Source organism: Ischnura elegans, chromosome 8, assembly GCF_921293095.1.
Source record: "Ischnura elegans chromosome 8, ioIscEleg1.1, whole genome shotgun sequence".
NCBI classification, from domain to species: domain Eukaryota; kingdom Metazoa; phylum Arthropoda; class Insecta; order Odonata; family Coenagrionidae; genus Ischnura; species Ischnura elegans.
This window is the reverse complement of record NC_060253.1, coordinates 60,174,795-60,197,177: the sequence shown is the minus strand read 5'-3', so window position 1 is coordinate 60,197,177 and position 22,383 is coordinate 60,174,795. Positions and strand designations below refer to the sequence as shown.

The 22,383-nt window shown below is 39.4% G+C and overlaps 1 protein-coding gene across 1 annotated transcript in view; it reads left to right on the top strand.

The window, feature by feature from the left end:
• The window catches only part of LOC124163413 (alpha-mannosidase 2), a 1,009,237-nt gene that overhangs the window by 246,270 nt on the left and 740,584 nt on the right, over nt 1-22,383 (top strand). The gene's annotated exons all lie outside the window — the stretch shown is intronic.

Below are 22,383 nucleotides of genomic sequence, written 5' to 3'. Positions count from 1 at the left end.
TTGATAATATGCATCTTCTTTCTTTTCTGTTTCCTAAAATTACGTTTGACCCGTAGAAAATCACCTTAAACAAGGCCATCTGTTTGAGAAACATTTTGGTAAATAGCTCTGGAGTGAGATAGGATAAGTATGAACCTTAAGCAATGCCTGAATTGCGAATAGGTCGAATATTGTGTTCCCAAATTGTACTACTTAGATAATCAACCTAGATACTGGGGGTTGACTATGTCCCATTAGAGGTTCAAAAGACCAACAGTGGTTCTGCAACGCACGCCGACCACGATAAGACTTCGTTCAGCTGTGCCACACAAAGTTACCCTTAGCAAATAATAAGTCACACTTATTTATCCCCGTGACTTGTTGAATACCACAAAAACACACCAAGGAATTATTAGGGGATACTTCAGAATTCGCAAAGTTCTTCGTAGGAATCCTGCTCCTTTCTTCATGATGAGAAAAAGAAATAAAGAAAGAGTGAGAGAGAAATCTGATGAAGCTCGAAGGCACTTTCGTGAAATTTGTTATTGGGAGGGAAGATAAAAATGTCGGATTAAAGGTGAAAAAAATACGTTGGACGAAAGATGTAAGAGGGAAAGAAAACGTAATGTACGTGGGTGATTCTTTGGGATGCCTGAGGAACTGTAGTTAGGAAGCTTAGAGGATATTTTGGGTCGGGTGATAAAAGTAACTGAAAAAAAGGGATTAAAAATTGTCGGAAGCTCGGGAGAATTGAGGAAAACGGAGAAAGACCCAAGGTGTGATGAGAACGCTGTTAAAGACGATGACGAAAGAGAGGAAGACCAAATAAATATGCTCTCATCAACTCCTTTTATTTCTTTTACTCGAAAACTTTCCCCATGAAGGTGGAGGCCAAGGGATCGCTGGAGGGGGAGGATGAGAAATGAAAAGGCATCTCGCCTTTCCATGCTTTGGTAGTGGTATATAAAAGTTGGTTTAAGGAAGAGACCAAGAAAAGGACTATAATAAAGAGATAAAAAGTAGAAACTATGGAAGAAATATGATGAAGGAAGGCACAGGCACGAACTACACTCCTCCAGGCTCTGACCAGCGCTAAGTACCCTCCTCTAGGCACTCCACTAACTACAAATACAAACCTCCAGGCACGTTGAAATTATGTATTGTCCTAGACGTAAACCAACAGCACTAGTTCCATAGCATACCTATGCAGTCCCAACTCAACAGGCAGATCGCCTGTAAATATAGTGTTAGTGTCCCAAGAACACGAAACTCCGGGAATGACCTACTGAAGTGCTTTTCACTCTCAGTTCTTCGTATTTTCTCATTTTATTGAACAGATTGTGACCATCGATACTAATTACATTGAAAAAACTCTCCATATTACTATATTTCCCTTACCTTTGCTGGAGAGCAAATCATTAGATGTACTTAGTCCTGAAGTTTAAATGACTCACCTACTAGACTTTTTGGTTTTACCAAATTTTTCCCTATCTTGTGAAGAGGACCTTTAACTACCTCTGTCAGAGACAAGGCCTATATCGTGACGAAGTGATATACCCGCCTGAAGTTAGTAAACTTCTCTTATAAATATTGTTTTACGGTCGGAGGCAGAGGTGATCTACAACTTACCCTGCAGGAATCACCGCTGATAATCTTGGGCGGTATGATTACGTAATTTTAAGGTTACTTTGCAGAAGAAGCTTTGGTGTGAGGTAGAATTTAATCAACTTATGGTATAATACACGCATAAATCAATATCCGTGATTTAGAAATTGTTTGGTGCTCATCATGAATTCATTTTCTATTATGCCTCGTTTACTAGTTAGGAGACGTATATATTGATAGCTTAAGGATACATTTTTCTCGATCTTAGATATCAGTAGGAAACTATTTATAGGGAAGTACAAACATGAAACTATTTGTAGGGAAGTAAAACCATGAAATCAGTTTAAATAATTGTAATATGTAATTTTTGCCTATATATCAGTATAGATTTCCAAACCTTAAATGGCTGATTAAAAAAAATCAGTTTTTATTTGCCGCAACGATGATTACATATTTACAGCGCTCTTGTGTAAATTAATAACTTATAAAACCTATGTAAACAATTATGGATATTCATTTGTATTTTCAATTCTGTCGGCCAGTCTCATCGTGTCGTTCCAATCATACTATAGGAAAGACGTATCATCAGGCGTATGGTCTTTTGGGAAACACATTGCGTGCGTTCCTTCTCTCCAGCTTCAAAGGGTCTACTAAGTCATTGACTAGGGTATTATTTTTTACGTCACCCTTTGAAGGAATTTTCTTTTTCATTTGCCCCATGACCTTTAAAGGTTTCCAGCGAGGTTCCTTTCGACCCATTAACATGGGAGAAAGAGAGGTGAATCTTTAAATCTTTAAATTAGAGGGAAGAATCGTTAATGCCTCCAAATCCGCAGATTAAAGATTCCCTTTTAGAAATGCTGAGAATCGATCCGGGAAAGTCAAATGTAGGGAGCGTCTGTGCTACCATCTACAAGGACTTACACACAATGAAATGGAACACTTTCACATTTAAAGTTGCCTTGATTATCTATTGTCGTTAATTCCCTCGCCTAAATTGATATTATTTTGTAATGTCCTTGCCAACTGGGTGAGGTCAGCCTAAGTAACCTCCCAGTATGGACTTCATCGCTTATCACGGTCGTCATTTACCTTGGAACAAAACATATAAAAAGTAATTGCTATGAATATAGATAGCGCGAGAATTTAGTCTTTTGAATCGATGAAGAACTTCAAAAGATATTAGATTTCATACCCATATCGCCAAGAATTTATTCGAAATGGGTAGGTAGAAATGAGGACTTGGAGAAATGGAGTGATGTATCGTAAAGTTGCAATGATCGACAAAATTATACTCAAATTTTATTCTATAACTCCTCTGAATTTTTTAAAGTTTGCATATTTATGTCCAACCTCCCCGTAAACCGCACGGAACGGTCCTTTACAATAGGGGTTCCAAAATTAACAAAGTACAACACAAACATCCATGCTCTGGATAGAGATAACCTACCCAAGCGGGAATCAAACCCACGTCCTACTGTTTGGCAGACAAGGAATTTACCCCACCGCCACCGATGCCGGCTACTGCGGTTGATTGCGCAGATAAAAGTCAGTCATTTTAGTCGTCGCAATATTTTTATTTTTAAATGTTTTCTCTTGTCCTTGAATTATAAATGTAATTGGCAACGGAATTCATCGGCTGATATCTTTAAAAAGAACAAGAGAGAGCACAAAATTATAATGGAGTTCTAAGTTCCCTTAATGAACCACAGAAAGTTGCGTAAAGAGATGTTATTTTAAGAATGTGCTAGTAATAAAAGCATATTTTCGAATTCATACACCAGGAGATAATTTAGACACTTTTTTCGTAGGATGGGGTATAAATTTGCAATTACTTTTAATTTCATGTTTGGGTACAACACTCCCAAGAGGAGAAAAAAAAGGTTTGCTACCGAGCGAATACCTTGGCCTCTTAAATTATTATTCATGATATTCCGAGTCCTCGGGCAAATAACAGTCTCCGGCACATGCACAACGGCCTTCCAGGACGAATTTCTTATTTCATTTCTTTCTTCAATACGCCCACCTCATCTCATTCATGAATGAAAACTCGATTACCTCACGTGGCAAAATTAACCTGCATAAAAGGTGCCGACCCAGCGAAAAATTTCGTCGGGTTTTTCTCTCCGTGAACTCAGTCCTTTAAATATTTGACGATTGAGAATTTGTGAGAGTAATTTAAGTCCCTTACCGTCACCTCACGTCCGAAATTACCCCAAAATATTCTAGGGATCCCATTGGAAACTTTTTCTTGTCAGTTTATATATACTTGGAGTCAATTGCGTAACTATGGTGGGGGATAAAGGGATAGATCCCCCCAAAGCCTCAGAGAACTAGAATAATTATTTAAAACTAAAGTCTGGTTTTGTTATATAATAACTGCACCTGCTTAAAGTTATATTTTATGTGTCAAATTATGTAAAATATATTTCCAGGCATGTCATTTTTCAAAATTTTTTTGGACCCCCGGTTGCCTGGGGGGGAGGGTCGCCCACCCCGGTCCCCTCCATCCTCCTCAAAACATATTCCTAGTAACGCCACTGCATGGAGTCGCCTGATAATGTTACTAAACATCATTTGGTTATGCTGTCAAGGGTTATTTATTAAATCTAGTAATTTTTTTCGGAGGCTGAAAAGTAGCCGAGATTCAATTCAAAATCGTAGTGTATGCAATGCAGGGATAAACCCTTTAGTTTAATTAACGTCTAATTAGGAGATAGTGGAGAGAACCGTTTAATAAAAATACATGCATTAAATTATAAATTAAATGATAAGTCAACACTCTTTGACTGCTTGAAGGCTTATTGCAAGTTTTTATACATGGCAATATCCGATTATTGAACAAATTTGAACAAATAACACCTTTAAAAATCTGAATTGCAGTTATGGATTTTTATAAACAGTGGCGGTTACTGAAAATTTAAACTGAATTTCAAATAAAGGGCAAAGTCGTTCCTTATAATAGATTCGGATAACTCTTATTAAGGTAAAGCTTCTTAGTTATAAGGATTTGAACCGGCCTAAATTTGTTCAAGGTCGTCGAAAAATTGTGATAATTATGTTTCAAGCATTACCCTTACATGGGTTAGTTTTGAAACTTAGTTCCTTTAATCTCCATCCTCCACGTATATTAAGCCAAGTATATTTCCTACCGTTACTCGAGGATAAAGTTTGCATCGCTTCAAGATAATATAAGTGTTAAAGTCAAATGTATTCATTGTATTTTTATTCCTCACTTACATAAGCTTACATCAGCAGTAATGAACGCTAGCCTTAAATTTTGCAAACTTAAAAAAATTATTTTCAATATTTCACATCCTAGAGCCGTAGCGATTAGGGACTAATTATATAATATTTAACAGGATTTTAGGATCACTTCGAAGTAAAGAGGTCACCATTTAAAGGCTTGTAGCTTGGTGAACCAAATTATTATAATCAACGAATAAACGAAAGTATCAAACCGAGGGTTAATCCTGAGATTTTCTTGTTTGCGTAAAGTATTGGCAAAACCATTTGATTACCAAAAGGTAGACATTGCTCCTGTAGTTGCTTCTGCAAGAATTGTATTCGGCTGCCGTGAACAAAAAAGTAGCATAGACCCTCAATTTCGATACGATCGAAGTTGTCTCAAATTGGGAATTAAGGTAGCGGCCATTTTAGCGGAATTGGCCTCCGAAAAGTTGAAGACGCCCGGATTTCCGGAAACGAAACCTCATCAAAGGAGAGTCGGAGTTGAGAAAACTCTTTCAGGGCATGTCGCGGGCAGAGGATTGCCTCGTGGAAAAAAAACAAAAGAAAACTGCTCCTTCTGTTTCACGATGGGTCCTCCGGGTGGCGAGAAATTCCCGCTGGTACTGATGCATTAGGTAAGCCATGTTGAATTCCGATCATGCATCGGCACCTCTACAGTGTGATAGTGCTCCGTACAGTGGAGGTTTGAGAACCCGATAGATTAAAAAATTCATAATTTCATTAAACTATATTCCAAGCATTTATTTGACTACCTTTTACATGTCCCATTCCAATACAGGAGTTGGATTTCCAATTTAGGCCTTGGATTAGAGTTACGATATTTTGAAGCCATGATGCGCAATATTTTTGTATCTCCTCCAAGTACACGCCAGTTATTTTAAAAGTTTGCAATGAAGACGGAAGATTAATTGGAATTGGAAGAGGAAAAAAATGTTTTTGCGAGAGGCAAATTTGTTGTTTTCAAATGCTTCATTAATTTTAGGAATTATAATAAACCTGACCAATGTGTATTATCTAGATATAAGTATACATGTAGGGGTATTTTATTTTCAAGGTCACAATGCGACGCAGCTTGAGAACACCACCTTTTCAATGATTTGCACATTGATTAAAAAGACTTCCCATTCAGATCCATTTATTAATCTATTGCCTATAATGTGGGAAGTAGAGGCCTAGAGCGGCATCAGTAATAATACAGTGAAACCTCTCTTTCGCGAAATCTATCGCACTCATATTTTTTTTCCGGATAAGACAGTATGCCGCTTAACTGAAGGCCTGAAAATTCAAAAGAGACTGTGAAAGTCATATCACGTCTCTTACATGCGTCTCCTAAAATGTTGGTTTAACTCAAATTCTAGACGTAGACGAGACTATTATGAAATCATAGAAGAACAGCATTGCATTGTGTTTAAACTTGTGTACGAACAACAGTTTGGCTGGTTCCGTTTTAAGAATATTATTCTTGTAAGGGAGGCTCATTTTAAGATTTTATTTCCTCACTCACTTTCCTCACTTCCAATTCCGCTTAGCCAAGATGCACGTTCTTGGGAATCGATTTCGTTTCCGCGTTTGACAGTTTCCATTTCAGTGACGGCATCAATACACATACGGTCGGCACTTCGACTTCCACTGACGCCTACATTGAGACTTATTACTTACGAGAGACGATTGACCAGTGTCGGGTGATGGCTGCCAGTATCGACTGTGTCAAGTAAGTGGCAATAGTCTCCAACGTGCCATCGTATGGCGAAGGTGAAACTAGGATGTTTTCGACAAAGAGGAATGAGAATAGGAATGTTTAGTCGTTTTGAAAGTGAAAGATACAAATCCCGAGGCATAGTTTGGTATAGCTGACTATTCTGAGACGACACACAACAACGCTTTGATGCATATTTTTAGAAATGGAAATATTCCATTTCCGGATCACTACACAATATCGCATTGTATATCGTGTCGTGCCTCTTAAATTTGTATCTACATTTCCTATGACCTATATTAAACGACTTCACGCGGATATTTCAATACAGATGTGTGCACCGAAAGATTTTATCGGGGCAACGGAGAAAAAAATAAAGAACAAGAAGAGATCCTTGCGCTTCCGGGGAGGAGTAATGGAACTCTGGCAGCTGAAAAACAATCGCGAAGGATACGAGAAGGGAAGAAGGAATCCTTGGGAAGTTGAGGAAGAGGTTCTTTTTTTTCCATCCGAGAGCTGTGTCGGATGGGTGAGTGTCGGACAAGATTGAAGGACTCGACGAAGGGTATTGTGGGCTTGATTGTCTTTCCGGGTTTGCGCAAATGCGCGTGGGGCAGGGGGAGGTGCAGGGGTTTCGAGAACGGGCCAGTTGGAGGGGATGTGATAAGGGGTGTGTAGCAGAGAATGTGTCCAAGTAAAACCCTTCTACATGATCTTGTCAGTTGGGATGTGCATCACGCGGTGTTGCCGATGTGGAATAACCCAGTCCACGCCACTTGATTTTTGCTCTCGATTTTTATCTTATTGTGTAAGTGTGAGCTAAAATCCATTAGAAGATCCGCAATTCATTGCAGTGAGGAAAAAGTACATGCTATAACTAAAAGCACAGCTGGAAGGTTCTACCTCTTATAAACATTGTATTGGCTCAAATCTGGCCTCATTTACATTAAGCCACTGAGTGATGCTATCTCATTATATCATTTTTCACAATGGTGCAGGCTGACGTAGGGTACCATATTTTATCCCTCGGCAAAATTGATTCTCGGTCGAGGCCTTCCTAAATTAAATTTTGGCCATAGAAAAAATCGAGGATCCTATGAAAAGCATTGCAAAATAAATACTAAAAATCAAGAACTTTTCATCCACCACCAAAATACTATCCATGTTTTACCAAATATTTTTTAAAATATTCCTCTTAAGTCTGCTCCCATAAGAAGAATGGCAAACCAACTTTTCATGATGAGTACATGCATAATTTTATCGACTGCGATCATAAGGAAGATAATGCAATATTTGGAGTATCAGTAGTTAATTGTTACCTTGTTGATCGTGTTAGGGGAAGAGTGTAAACGGTTCCGGGCTAACTTAAGTAATTTCGTAGTGTCAAAGCACTAAGAGAAGTATGAAAACTGATTAAGTACTGAAAGACTGCTCCTTGGAATAATGAAACGGTAGTATTTCGCTGCAAGATGAAGTTTTTCTGCTTTTTCGCCCCATCAAGACTTTCACCAAATTATAATTTATTTTACCTTTTCAACCTTTTTCCTCGATAATTTTTCCTATTAGTAGTACTCAAACCATTAAAGAATAGTATGCTTGTAACTTAAGAATTTGTTTACTTATATTATTGTGTACTACCGAGGATCTTCTCCTCCGTGGTATACTACGCTACTTTCGATCATGGGAAAAAGAATAAAAAGATAGAAGTAACGGGAAGGAGGAAAAACTTCAGTCAGTTGAAGGTTTAAGATGATCGGTTTCTATCAACATAAGCCCATATCCTAGGCATGTATTTCATTAAAACCACATTTAATACAACAGTTCTTTACTTAATGCCATTTGCAAAGGAAAAGGATTAGGTCTTTAATCCATTTTTGCAGCGCCTACTACTAACTGTCGAATTAATAAGAAATATGCATGAATAAGATGCAAAGATCGCCTTAAATATATTACTCGCTGTAACTTCTCTGCGTCTCGTTCGCAAGGCAAAGAAATGGCGATGAATTCCACGAAGAGTCCAATATTTAATTGCATCATACTTAAATACACAAACGAACAGTTGCTTTGATAAGGCCATCCCCTTGGAAGAGTTGACTATCGCACTCAATAACGACAGAAATTTCTTCGAACACGAGGTGGTCTCTGAAATTGGCAACACCGGCGTGGGGGAGGAGGAAACAGGAGGATTGGCACCGATAGGGAGGGAGAACATTTTTTTTTTTTTTTTTTTTTTTTTTTTTAAAGGGGCGCATGATTGTTGAGGAGTGGGATGGGGATTTTTTTCCCGGGATCAGAATGGCAGGCGGGGTTAATGGTAGCGATGGGTGCCATGGGTGGGGTTGGTGGGAGGCATTGAAGGTTGGGGGTATAAGGTTGGGGGATAGGATGGTTTCGGATGAGTGAAGCTTGGATTGGATGAAAATTGAAGATCGGGTTGGGAAAGGGGTGGTGCTTGGGGGGGTGGAAGATAAACCGTGCGTCATTTCTCGATTGATATTTCGCTAGAATGGCTTCGCGTGGATGCGGGGGAAAATGTGTGTAGGTACATATCCACGCGGTGATTCGAAAAAAAATATGCCCTCCCCATTGTACTCCCGAGCTCAATTTTCTTCCGCGCTCCCATATTATTCCAAAGACGCGCCTTGGTTAAACACCGTGGCGGGTTCTTTTGTTTGCGCTTTGCGTGCAATCAGTGAGGGGGCAGCATTGTGCCGACAAAGATGATCGCTGGACGGAATCAGGGTTAACGGGGCCCATGTTAAACCTCCGCACCTTGCTTGTAGTAGCACTTCCACTTGCAAAGGTAACACCTAAACGAGTATCAGTTACAAAATCTCGATTTTTCCGCTGTGCCATTCCCTTAATACACTACATGAGTACCTACTTAATGTAATAGAGTTGAAGTAGAATAGTTTATTTGTTTGTTGGCCTCGGAGGCGGTGGGGTAAAGTCCTCGTCTGCCAATCTGTAGGTCGTGGGTTCGAATCCCGCCTGGGTAGGTGATCCCTAATCCAAAATCGCATTCGCTCCCATTTAGTCCTACTAAATATTTCACGATTTTATTGTTCTTAGCTGATGGAAAAATTTTCAATCCATACATTTTGATAGCAGTTGGTTCATGAGTGGTTCATTGTGCCCAAAATTTCAGAGTTTCCGAGGTCGAAGTTTGTGATGATGTGCAAATTTATAACCTACTTGGAATCAAACTAGAGACTTCTGCCTAGAGATTCAACCTGTATAACAAGAAATGGGCCCTTCTGAATGTGTATGATAATTTTTGACGCCATGTCTTCCAAATTAATTGTAATATTAGAGATTTGTTGTGCCACTATCATCTGTTCACTTGCACATAAAATTTGAGTTCCCCACCGGTTTCTCGCACCAATATAGTGGATTACGTAAGATAAGTGCTTGACACTGCTTGGGAATAAAACCTTTGTTTTGAATCTTTAGAAGTCCCATTAAGTAAAGTAAGTATTGACAAACGTGTAGCCTTTTCTTATAAAATTTTATTTGGAATTCCATGGAAAATATAATATATAATTTCTAATTTAATAGTATACTCATCCCGTAGTCCATAAAGTTCATTTGAATTAAAATCAAATTTTCGGGAAATTGAAAACAATATCTCCACTTATAAGCTTTTGCATGTTTTCACTTGCTCTTTTTGTCTTCGATTATATTTTTGATATGCATAAGTCATTTTGTGTTTATTTTTATGGCTATTTCAATGATTTTCTCTTCATTATTTAGTTACATGGCTAAGTGCATGGCTATTAATACATGTAAGACTTACCGGGTATTGGGAAATGCTTAAGACAAAAGTGGGCCAAAATACGTAATCTTGTTCCGCACCAAGATTTCTCAAGAGATCGTGTAATTTTTTCCGCCATACGATAAAACCTAAGTTACTCAGTCTCGTAGCTTATTTCGAATTTGCGTATATTCAGCAATGTGCATATTTCATATTGCAATATTCCTTTCAAGCAGAAAATACTTGTGACCCTTAGGGAAACTTAAAAAAATATACTTTTCTGCCTCTCTAAGCTTTAAGTTCCTTTCATAAAAAAATATGAGTAGGTATAGACTTAGTCACAACAGGAAATAGCTTGTGTTCGTCTTTGACTTGCCCTTAGATACGCCCTCCTCCTTGCCAGCGATAAAAATATATCCTCGAATAAAATGAATGTTTTTTCAAAGGGTAGCAACCGTGCTGCTATTTTCTTTGATCGAATTATGCTCATCTGAAGCAACGATACAGCTGGGGTATTTGGCTATCTTCTGTACTCACTTGACTTGTTTTTTCACCATTCATCGTAGAGTATATGACCTCTCAACTTTTTTGTGATCGGCTCTTTCACATTCTACCCATATACTATTCGTTTAAGACCTACGGGTCGCGAGAAGATATTTCTGTCCCTTCCTCGTTCAAGTCCTGCATTTTTTTCGTCCTGCTGTGAGTAAGATAAACATACACGAATGCTCCCTCGTGGGATCGTACGGAGGATCGGAAAGAACCTTGCCGTAGAGATGAAGGACATGTCACTCTTTCTCTTTACTCTTTCACATGCATCCCAGAATGCAACATCACTCTCCGGAAGACTAGTTCGCTCCTCAGCTTTAAAGCGCGTTAGAGATTTCCCAGGGTGCACTCTATTCTTTTTGCTTTCCAACCCACTCCCTTGTCATTTGATTCGACATTTTTTTAGCAGTGACAACCCCCCGAAGCGAAAATCGCTTAAGGCAGCAGAATCATTTCGCAAGAGTCTATCGATTTATAAAACCCCCCCGAGGAGTAAACGATTTAAAAGTCCTCGATCAGTCAAGTCGAGGAAAACGGGGACACAGGAGCTATTCCAGGCGACTCAGGCGTTGGAATTATTTAATATTACGCGCGGAATGTGAATCTTTCACTCAGATACATTCCAAGGGATGTAATATTTTTAGTATTTTGGCTAGAAGGGATTTATTGCTGCCCGTACTGCAAATTAAATGTTCCGATTTGAGTGAGAACACAGCCTCAATCGGTCGATAAAACTACTAAATATTGTCCATACCCATTTTACACGGCTATTTCTTCTTATGGTCAAAGTCTAAACCAATATTCTTTTCAGAGCAATATATGTCACTATGAGTTTTCCATGAAACGTCTAACGTAAGATAAATAATTTTTCCCTATTTATGTACCTAAAAAATCCAGATATCAATCTAATCCAAATGTAATACATTGGAAAAAGAAACCAAGATATAGTAGGTTAGTAAGTATGTGGATACTTATACTCTTTTGGACCACAGATTCGGTAAATATCAGAAGATGCTGCTAGCTTAAAATTCTTTAATGTTGTCGCAATAGGTATAAGAGCTTCTGAAGGAATTTTGTCACGTAATTAAAAGCTATCTCGGATGAAAGACCGAATAAAGAGACCTCCGCGTTACAAGCCATCAATTTGAAAATCATTCAATGATTAGAATATTGCTCATTCCTTCGTTCCGACTCGTGATTCGTTCAATGCTTTGAGGAAAACCCCAAAAAGATCACTAAGACCACACCTTGATGGGATGAAGAATAAAAAACAAAAAGAAGAAGTCGCGTCCAATCTCAAAATTTGTGGAACGAAAAAGGAAAACGGTACTTCACAGGGATTAAGCAGGGAATTTTCATCCTCCTTGATTTCCTAGCCAAATGCAATAAAATCGGAAAGGCGATGGAATTTCTTCCGATGGAGGAACACGAGGAATGGAAGGTATTAGAGATGGAGAAGTGTATTTTTTCTTTTTATTTAATTATTTATCTCCATGCCACCGAAAACAGTTCTATACGGCCTTGTACATCAGGGTTATTATCATGTTAGCAGTTTAACGTACACAAACAACCATGCCCTTGATAAGGGTACCTTACCCATGTGGGACTCGAACCTGCGACCTCCTGTTTGGCAGGCGAGGACTTTACCCCGCCGTCACCGTGGAAGGCAAAAAATTTCCCGTACCGGGAATCGAACCCGGGCCTCCTGGTAGAGAGCCGTTTATCCTAACTAGTAGACAATACGGGATTAAATCGATTTCGATTAAAACCTAAAGTCGAGTTTTAAGTGTCAAAGATGGAGAAAATTGATATGGAGCCTTAAACAACCAGTTTCGATCAAAATTCGATTTTTCTACATCGATCTTGACGATTTTGTTTCGTTTTCGTAACTATTGGCCTATGATAACGCCATTTGTCCCGATTGAAAGACTTTTCTCTAAGGCCAGTAAAATTGGAAAACACGCCCTTGATCTTCAAGTAGCATTGCAATGAGTTAATCTTCATGAAAAAAATATAGAGGATTTTATCTTCAAAAAGTGTATTTTAAAAAAAGGAACCGCCCATTTTTTTCGATTAATAGATATTTCAGTTCAAATTTAGATTTTTGTAGATAATTCAAGCTTTTAATTTCGATAAAAAATCGACTTTCCAAACGTGTTGTAAACAACCTTTTTTAATGTATTTTAAAAGCCGTCGATTTTTTCTATTAATCGATCCTCCGGTTCAAATTTCGATTTTTGCTCAAAAGCCGAAATATCGATTCGGACTAACATTTTTCCAGTACTAGAAGCAAAGTATGAGAAAAAAACGGGAAATGAGATAATAAAATAACAAGTAGAAATTTTCAAATTGTTCAAATGTTTTCAATTAATCAATCTTTCGGTTTACGTTTCGACTTTTCCTGAAAAGTCGAGCTTTTCATTTCTATTTAAAATCGATTGCTCGAAAAATCGATTTTGACTGAAATTCTTCCATCACTGAAAGATTGATAAGAGAAAATATTTTCAAATTAAAATTTCTACTTTCGCATTCGAAAATGAAAGAGTAAGAACGGGGACACGAGGGAGAAAGGGTACCGGCAGCTGCGTAGGGAGAGACGGTTTTTTTTATCTTGGGGGCGTTAGAAGTAGGAATAGGGACACGTCACATTTCTCTTTCTCTGTGCTCGCCAAGGGAAAGAAGCAAAAGGATGCTATGACTGCGACAGTGTGTGGGTGTGCGTTTGTACACGAGAGATATCTCCTGGGGACAGTGAAGGAAAGTCACGCTGGAGCGCAAAGAAAAAGGGACCGAGAGAGAAAGAGGTAGTAGATACGAGAAGGTTCCTACTTTACGCAATCCTACTCTTCTTTCCTACCAAAAGTAGGTTACGCCACACAAGGGAGCGAATATTTTCCGTGTCCTTATGGCTACTATAAATTTCAGTCCCTCGCATGGTAATTATTATTAAATTATTCTACCAATTAAGGTAGGCTAGAATGGAGTATTTGAGAAGCATTCTACCAGCATACGATTCCTTCATGCACTTCAATCTTCAATTCATAAGTCGGCCCACTTCCTTTATTTCTATCTAAAAAATCGTATCCTCTTCCATCCTCTCCTTTATCAACCTAACATTCTATCCTCTAACACTGTTTTCGACATACCCTCCCCGCTAAGTACTCGATCCACTCGCCTTCTTTCTCTACCGTATTTCACCGAGAAGCTGCCTCTCCTCACCCACCATGTCCAACACTTAGTCGTTCCTCCTCCTTCAATTCACCTTCCCATTCTTCTCTGGACCCGTATCTCGAGCGTCTCCAGTCTTCTTCGCACGATTAACTCAACAAAAACATCTCATACTTCAATGAGTTCAACAGGTTCAAACTATATCCATGGGGAGTTATTATTCGTTCAAAACGTACTTCTGTCCGAAGCCATGCCTAAATACAGCTATTTGTTGTGATATATTTCGCTACTTACTATACAGACCATCTTTAAGAACCCGGAAAATCCTGTCAAGGCCGTTGCCACAAACATTTTTCGAAGAGGTATCGTAGGAGATACTATATTTTGGGTAGGAGGGCTCACACCCACATTATATTCTCATCATTTCAGAGGGAAGTTGAACTCCTTCACCGGACTGTATTGAACCTTGACCAACATTGTGGACCTGTAAATGAGATATGAAGGGATAAGGGAATGCGTCCACTTTCATGTTTTCACGTACAAGTAGTTTCAATGTAACTCGAAAATTGGATTTACGTCTGGCGTTCTATCACTCCCAAACACACGCCTATTTAGGGGCTTAACTAGCAATAATAACTACGTCTAAAGGACTTTAATACATATCAGGCGTAATTTCGTCAGAGAATTTCCTTTTCATATGTAAACGGCTGGTGCCCTAACATTGAGGTGACTTGTAGGGTAGTAGGTATGTGGATGTATTTAAGGCTTTGAACGTATCAAAGAGTTGAAATCCTTAAATAGGAAACTTAGCTGTAGCTTTGTTGTAGGCAATAGGGCTAGTTGAAGCGGTGATTAGGAATGAAATTTCTTCATTTAAATTTCAGTTGACATCCTTAGTAACCGTCTCTATTTATAAGAAATCTATCAAATGGATTCCCAAATTTTTTAAAAGGTTATCGCCAAATGCCAATTGCTGTAAAAAATGTAACATGCCTTCATACAGTCAGAGAGTGTTATTCTTTCATTTGATTAGTTATCTAATAAGTGTATTTTGTTCAAAGGTTCTCTTCACAATCTCGGGATCAGATATGGTATAAATAACTTTGGTAAATGCTAGACGTAACTTTGCGAGATCGTTTTCTTTTTATGTGTAAACGGCTGGTGTCGCAACACCCCCTGCCACACGACTATTGAGGTGACTTGCGGGGCAGTATGTAGATTGTATCCTCCTCCCCCATTCACGCCTATCACTCTTCCTCCACCTCGCCCCATTCCTCCCTTCTCTAGCCCGGCCCTCATTTCACATTTCCCGGCGGTACCACCCTCTTCCTCGGGGACACACTTGCCGGCGCCCGGGCGAATGCGGGGGTGTGACGGGCCTCGCACATACCCACCATCTCCATACATCCGTCGACTCGCTCTGAGGGCCCACACGTCGGCACGCCTCGGGGGGCATTGTAGGAAAGGGAGGCCGGAGAAGAATGCGGAATTGGATGGACGGGAAAACGAAAGCAATGGGCCTCAAGCGGCGTGAGCATACCATGACGAAAACGAAAGTGAATATAAAGAAACGGTATCGCCATTAATCTTTACTTTCGCCTAGGAAACTCGTCAGCCGATATACATATATTCTAATGTGGGGCAGAAAATGTCATCTGTGAAATGAGTAAGGAAAATAATGGGTAAAATTAAAAAAAAAATATCACCTCGATATTATCTCGTGGATTGGATGAAACCATTGCAAGATAATGGTAATATATTAAAGTTCACTGGGACTATCCACTATTATTACTTTACGAAGTCACCCACAATGTACAAATTTTGCGAAAATTCCACCGAAAAAATATCATTACGGGGTTCGAATCCCGGTCTTGGCGAATGATTTTTTCTCTTTGGAACTATCGCAAAATAATAATAAAGGGTCGCAATTTCGCTTCTGGTCTGAGTAAATGACTTACTCTTCACATTGACCTGCCGTTTCCTGCTAAACATTTAACCAACTCTCTAATGAAGCCTAATAATAACCCTTGTAGCCTTAGATTGCTTGAGCAATTGAGCGTAGACATCTTTGAGAGCGACACGGAGAGCATCTCATAAGAGCCCAACTATGTTTCCAGGTTCAATAGAAGCGATCGATTACGAGAGATGATACCGAGCGAATAAGTATGGGGATTCGTTTTCCCCCCGAATCATTAGGGACTTTGATAAATGCTAGCCGTAATTTCGTTCATTTATTCATTCAAGTTTTTGTTTTTTCAACGAAATAATAACACAACCTTATGGTATCTACAGAACTGGTTAAAATGAACATAAAAATATCAGGTAATTTTAGGCATTCAAAAAAGTAATAGAAATATTTCTTAGTTTCTTTGCCAACGCCATTCTCTTCCTCATGTTCTTGCTTTGGTGTTCGTTTTTCCCTAATGTACTGCATGAACAATAGCACAGAATTAAATATCAATTAAGAACCCCAACGCTACACGCAAAGAATACTATTGACGAAATCAATGAGTCAATGAACTTCCGAGACATGAAAGGTTCGATGGGGGAGGGGATCACGTGATCTGGATGATTTCAATCTCAACTTTCGCCGCGCGTGCTAAAAGCCGAAAATAGCTCTTTCCCACCCTTATCTTGGCGGTCGCAGAATTTCCTGGTGAGCCAGGGTGCAGTCCCACTTATTTCTGGTGGACCAGGGAACATCTAAATCTACATACTACCCCGCAAGCAGCCTAAATGGCGTGTGGTAGGGGGTGTTACGACACGAGGCGTCTACATATAAAAAGAAAATTCTAAAGCAAAATTACGACAAGTATTTATTAAAGCTCTTTATGATTCGAGGTAAAAACGATTTCCCGTATCTATCCGTTCGGCTAAATATCTATCGCTTCTGTCGGACCTGGAAATATAGTGGGGCTCTAACATTATGTTCTCCGAGCCGCTATTAAAGATATTTATTCTCAATTGCCCAAGCAAGATCTGAGCCGAGCTAATGACCTTTTACACCGATAACGAAGAACAAATTGACCTTCGAAGCGTCGTTTTTCAACGAACTGGTGGAAAACTTGGGTGGAAACTGGTGGAAAACCCTCAATTCGCGACCTTTTCCTCGCGTCTAGTAAGGATGAAGGAAGATGGCCCGTAAAACGAAGTATACGAGACTTTCATAGATATATCAAAATACGCTCTTTGAATTATACCTTGTAGACAGGCTGCCACAAATCTATGCTTTCCATGCTATATTTAAGGGTGGCTAAATTTGAAATTCCTCACATTTTTATACCGGTTCTTCCTATAGTACATGTTTAAGCACAGCAAAGTGTTGAGTAATTATATAAAATTGCGTAATTTGGACAAGACGCTCTAGAAAAGTTTAAATAAAAATAAAACTTAGGCTCCTCACTGAATTGCTTTTTTCATTTATCGGCTAGCTGTAATCAGAGCCGAATCACGTTCGTTTATTGAAATTGTTGCTAAGGTCCCCTCTGATAGAAGTTTTCCCTTAAAATAATGGTAGATATTGAATTCTCCACATTATCTGTTCTTTTTTATGCTTCTTAACCCGGACGGGTGTCGTCTAAGATGTTCATACTTTTTAAAATGCGAAATATAAATTGTTTTGAACCACGCAGTCACGAATCCACATTGTTAACGAGGTGGCTGAAGAAATAAAGTGAAATGTGTTAGAAGATCAAGCAAATCATACTAAATCCAGTCAAAGAAATGAAGGTAAAAATTACCTGTAGTGTATGAACAGACAGGACTAACATTTCCGGAGCACCGTCAGGTTTAAAGCGCAAACATTACTTTCTAGTGCTCCATAAATAAAGTATCAATTTTTGGTGGCAATAACGGATTTCAGAGAGAGATATCATTGGTAAGATTTTGTAGAACCTTCATTTTAATGAAGGAAAAAAAAGCATTTTCAATACTTTCAATTTCTTTCAAAATTCAATATCTTATCCGAAGCCCTGCGAAGAAGTTGTGTAGTAGTGGTGTACGTAGTAGTGTAAGTAGTGGTGTCAATAGCTTCCTTGACCGGCAATCGAGGGATCCAGGATCGTATCCGGCTTAGCCAGATGTTTTTTGAAGTGAATTCCATCTTTGGTGTGAATTCAAGGCCTTAATTGAGACCAAAGGTCATAGAGGTGTAGCTAGTAGCATGCTTCATCGGCAATTGGGTGATCCGAGATCGAATCCCGGCCTAGCCAAACGATTTTTTCGCGGTGAATTTCATCCTTGAAATGTATTCAAGATCTTAATTGAGACCTGAGGGCAGGGGACAGTAGAAGGGCTTGAGGGAATGAGAAAGACAGAAAGGGCGGGAGAGAAAGGAAGACAGTGTCGTATACATTGTACGCGGAGGACAGATATACACCAGAGAGAAGGACACGGAAGGAGCCGGGCAGTATATTACTGGCTGGCCCCGCCGAGGGGGACGCTGGAATAGGTAGCTGCGGGAGATATGTGGGAGGCGCGCTTGGGGTTGTGTAACGGAGAGCCCTTGTAGGTTTGACGTTCGGTCTGTGCTGAATGCCCTGGAGGGTGTCGCTGGTGGGGTTGAAGGCCTTGAAGGGGAGGTTTTTGATGCGTCACGAGAAGGCGGGAGGGGTAAGCGACGTGGAAAGAGAAGATAGCAAAGGGCCAAGTGTGGGATTGGCGACCTCACCAAACGTGTATATATATGTGTACGGACATATACACAGGTGCGGGGTCGGCGCCTGCGTGTGATGGCGACTACTACCATGGGACACGGAGCGCTGTGGCTTTGCTCCCGCATGGCCATAGGTCTTCCCTTTCCAACACTCCCTTAACCCCTGTCCGATCCCACATTCTTGGGAAATGCGGCGACTGCTCGATGTCTCAGATTTGCGGGTATCGCATCGCGGTGGCGAATCCGCATCGAAAGTCGCGAATTTAGTGTTCGCACAAGTTCTGAACGGGTAAAATCTAAGTTTTCTTGGATATTTCCCTATTACTTACACCACTGCTTTTTTACATAACGCAACCCAGGTTTCGATGAGTTTCGAGCGATCTTCAGGCTTAAATTGAGTAGGTGAGAAGGCAAGGACATGGTACATGTGATTTTTTTTTCTACACAGAGTTAGGTACAGTAATTAGGTATAGAAAACAAACGAGATGAATTAGATGTCTAGTAGTGCATTTGATATTCCACTCGATGTCAGCACATAACAGAGACTCACTCTTCTCCCTTGGCAACCAAGTTTTTGTGTATTTCATCTAGCATTTAACTGTACCTATTTCTGTTGAAAAAAAAATCACTTGTACCCCTTGGCTTCTAAACCCCTCAATTATGATGTAGGTATTTATCTTATTATTGTTTCCTAGTTACCTAGCGGAGGAATAGAAGAATTTTAAAACGGACGCCAGAGTAGGGGAAAAGGATGGGTAAAGGTATTCGTTCATCAGGGTGCTGTCCTGACTTTCAATAATTTTTAAAAATGTTATCACACTGAAAAACGAATATCTTCACCCATCAGAACTGTATTGGAAGGAAATTTTTCGACAAATTTCTTTGAATCCATGAAAAATGATATTGGTAAAAGTAATAATACACTAAGATAAATTATTTTTTCTACCAAATAATTTTGTCAAATAATTAAGGGCTATTATAATGTTCTTAAAATTTTGGTATCATTCACCTTTTCCGTGCTAAAATGTTACAACTTGAACGACCAAGGTTTGCACCTTCTTAGTTTTGATCCTGGGTACACCCTTGAACTTTCTCTTAGTATATGAGACCCATTGTACCCATAAATCTCAACGCTGCCTTCTCCTTTCTTCACTTCCGTCATGCTTCTTCCTAAAATGGGATATTTTTTCTCTTTCTCCGTCGCCGGATGCTTTTTAAAACCTCATCGTCCTGAATCTTCCCGAGTTTTCTGCGTCTGCCACACGTGTGACTACAAATTACTATTAAAAGATTCTCAAGTCCACCGCTAGAATTGTTGTCGCTCCGCGCGCATTGAAATCAGATTTCAGAATCGCCACTCACGGCGCCAACAGTAATCGATATATTCTTTAATCAAGGAAATACACGGAATTTATGCGTAACTGATCCAACAAATCATATAAACCACATATTTAACACATGCGAGATGGTTGCCTACTAAAAAGGATCACTTACACTACGGTTAATGGCGAAAGTCACACTGTACGAGAAACCGCTGCCTAGTGGCGCCACTGAATAAAATGGGCGCGAAATGGCAACAGATATAACGCTTAACCGCTATGTTCTTGGGCCTCATTTAATGGAGTCCCCTTGCCTATGACCATCCGCCTTCCATGGTTGTTTGTGTATGTTAAACTGTTAACGTGTTAATAATCCCAATGTAAAAGGCCGTATAGAGCTGTTTTCGGTGGTATGGAAACAAATAAAATAAATCCCTATTTAACTAACCTGCTCCGAACCACCACCCACTTCGGTTGGAAACCGTCACATCACCACAGCAGCCCTTAACAGCGCCTTCCTTTTACTATCTGATGGCGTATTTTCCACCGCTCCTAGGGGAATGCTGATTTTATTTTTTTCTAACTTAAGCAATAAAAGTTCGTGGAAGAAGGAGGGATGAGTGAAAAATTTTCCTACTCCTTCAGTCCCTCGCCCAGCAAGCACAGGCCTTCACTAACCGCGCAAATACGTGTTTATGCTTGAACCTCACTCAAGAACAGCCCGAGAATTCGTGTGCGCGTGTTCTTTCGAGTTATTTATGAATTTCCATTCTCTACAACGGTGGTTTTCGCGGAAAAATGTTGATAAGCGTAACTCAAATATTTCCATAACCATTTTGCCATAGAAATCTATGGTTTAAGCTTTGCACGAAATTCGTCGTACTCATTTTTATTAACAAAGTCTTCCTGGTTTCGATTTTAAAATGTGTGTACACCCGACCTTCTTATTCAAAGAATTACCGCGTACGAGCCGGTGACTTAGTCACCCGCACGAGCATTCAAAGAGCGAAAATTCTACAGACGAAGCATAAATAACTTAACCGAGTTAAGACAAATTATTTTTTCGCTATAGATGCTTGCCCCTGTGATGGTCCTACCCTTAGAAATAAGCTGAAAACCTAGTTAGTCTTCTGCTTATGAGTCTCAATATGCATCCATGTATTTCAACACTGTGCACCTTCTCTCCCGTTAGAATTAGCTACATCAGCTTTTTCCCTTTTTCAATTATCTCCTAAGCCATCCCATTCTCTTCAACAATTTCAAGTTCTCCTTTGCTTGTGTTTACTAACCATCGTGAATGAAAACCAAAGAACACTAGAGTTGCATCAAGCTACTCTCCCGAGACAAATATGCGACCCTAGATCAGAGAGAAACAGTGATCGTATTTGCTTTGAATAGGCAAAATAATATGGTCCATACTACTGCTATGTTAGAAGAAACTTATTCAATATATGTACCATCGAAATGAAATTTTGATTGATCATGTGAGCAAAGCTACAAATGGCGCCTGAAGTTCTTCGGGATACATTATCTTGCGCTTCAAAAAGCTGGGAAAAGCTTACAGGATTTATCCCTCGAAAAATATTGATCGTATGTAATCTCACTGCGGTAAAGACTTGGAGAGATGAAGAAAACTTAATTTTTCAACTCAGAGAATATCTGTAACAGTGACTGACGTTTTTCGTGTTGACAGACCCCGGAAATCGTAAAGCAAATAATGCGTATTACTAATCGATAACTTTATTAGTTGAAATCGATAGAATAGATCTAAGAAAGGTTTTCTCATAAAGTGTAATAAGAGCAAAACATGAATGATAATCTTCATCATTTCGTATGTGACCGTAGCCACCTGGGAAAGACATGCTATAATCCTGAAATTCTGAACAGCATGTCCGCTGAGGAATCTAACTTCACATCATTTTGCGCCAACTTTTACTTTATATTTCTCTTTTTCTCTGCTGGATTGTCCCTGCATCAATATAGCATGGGTGAAATGAAAAAAAAAACACTAAGGTATTTTCACTAATCGTACCTCCCTCATATCACATGCTGCTGGATCATAAGAAGTTTTTTTTTTTTAAATACATCCAAGTTTTCTTCCTTAGTTCGATCTGAATGAGATGTTTCCACAAAAAAAAGTAAAAAAAAAACTCTCTAAAATAGTGTTTCACCCAGCGCAAAAGAGAGAATTTTTCGGTTTTGAAGTTTTAACCCACAGTCCATCTCTTCTTTTTATTTTAGGCTCTCTTTTTCAACACGCGCATTTCCTCAGATAATTTCGGTCAGCGTTATGAGGATGATTCTTACTCGACCCTTCCCTTCACTCTGTATGGCAATTAACTCTTTCTTGCATTCTCGTGAGAATTTTTATTTCCTCCACTTCAAACCCTCTTTTTTTATTCAGAGG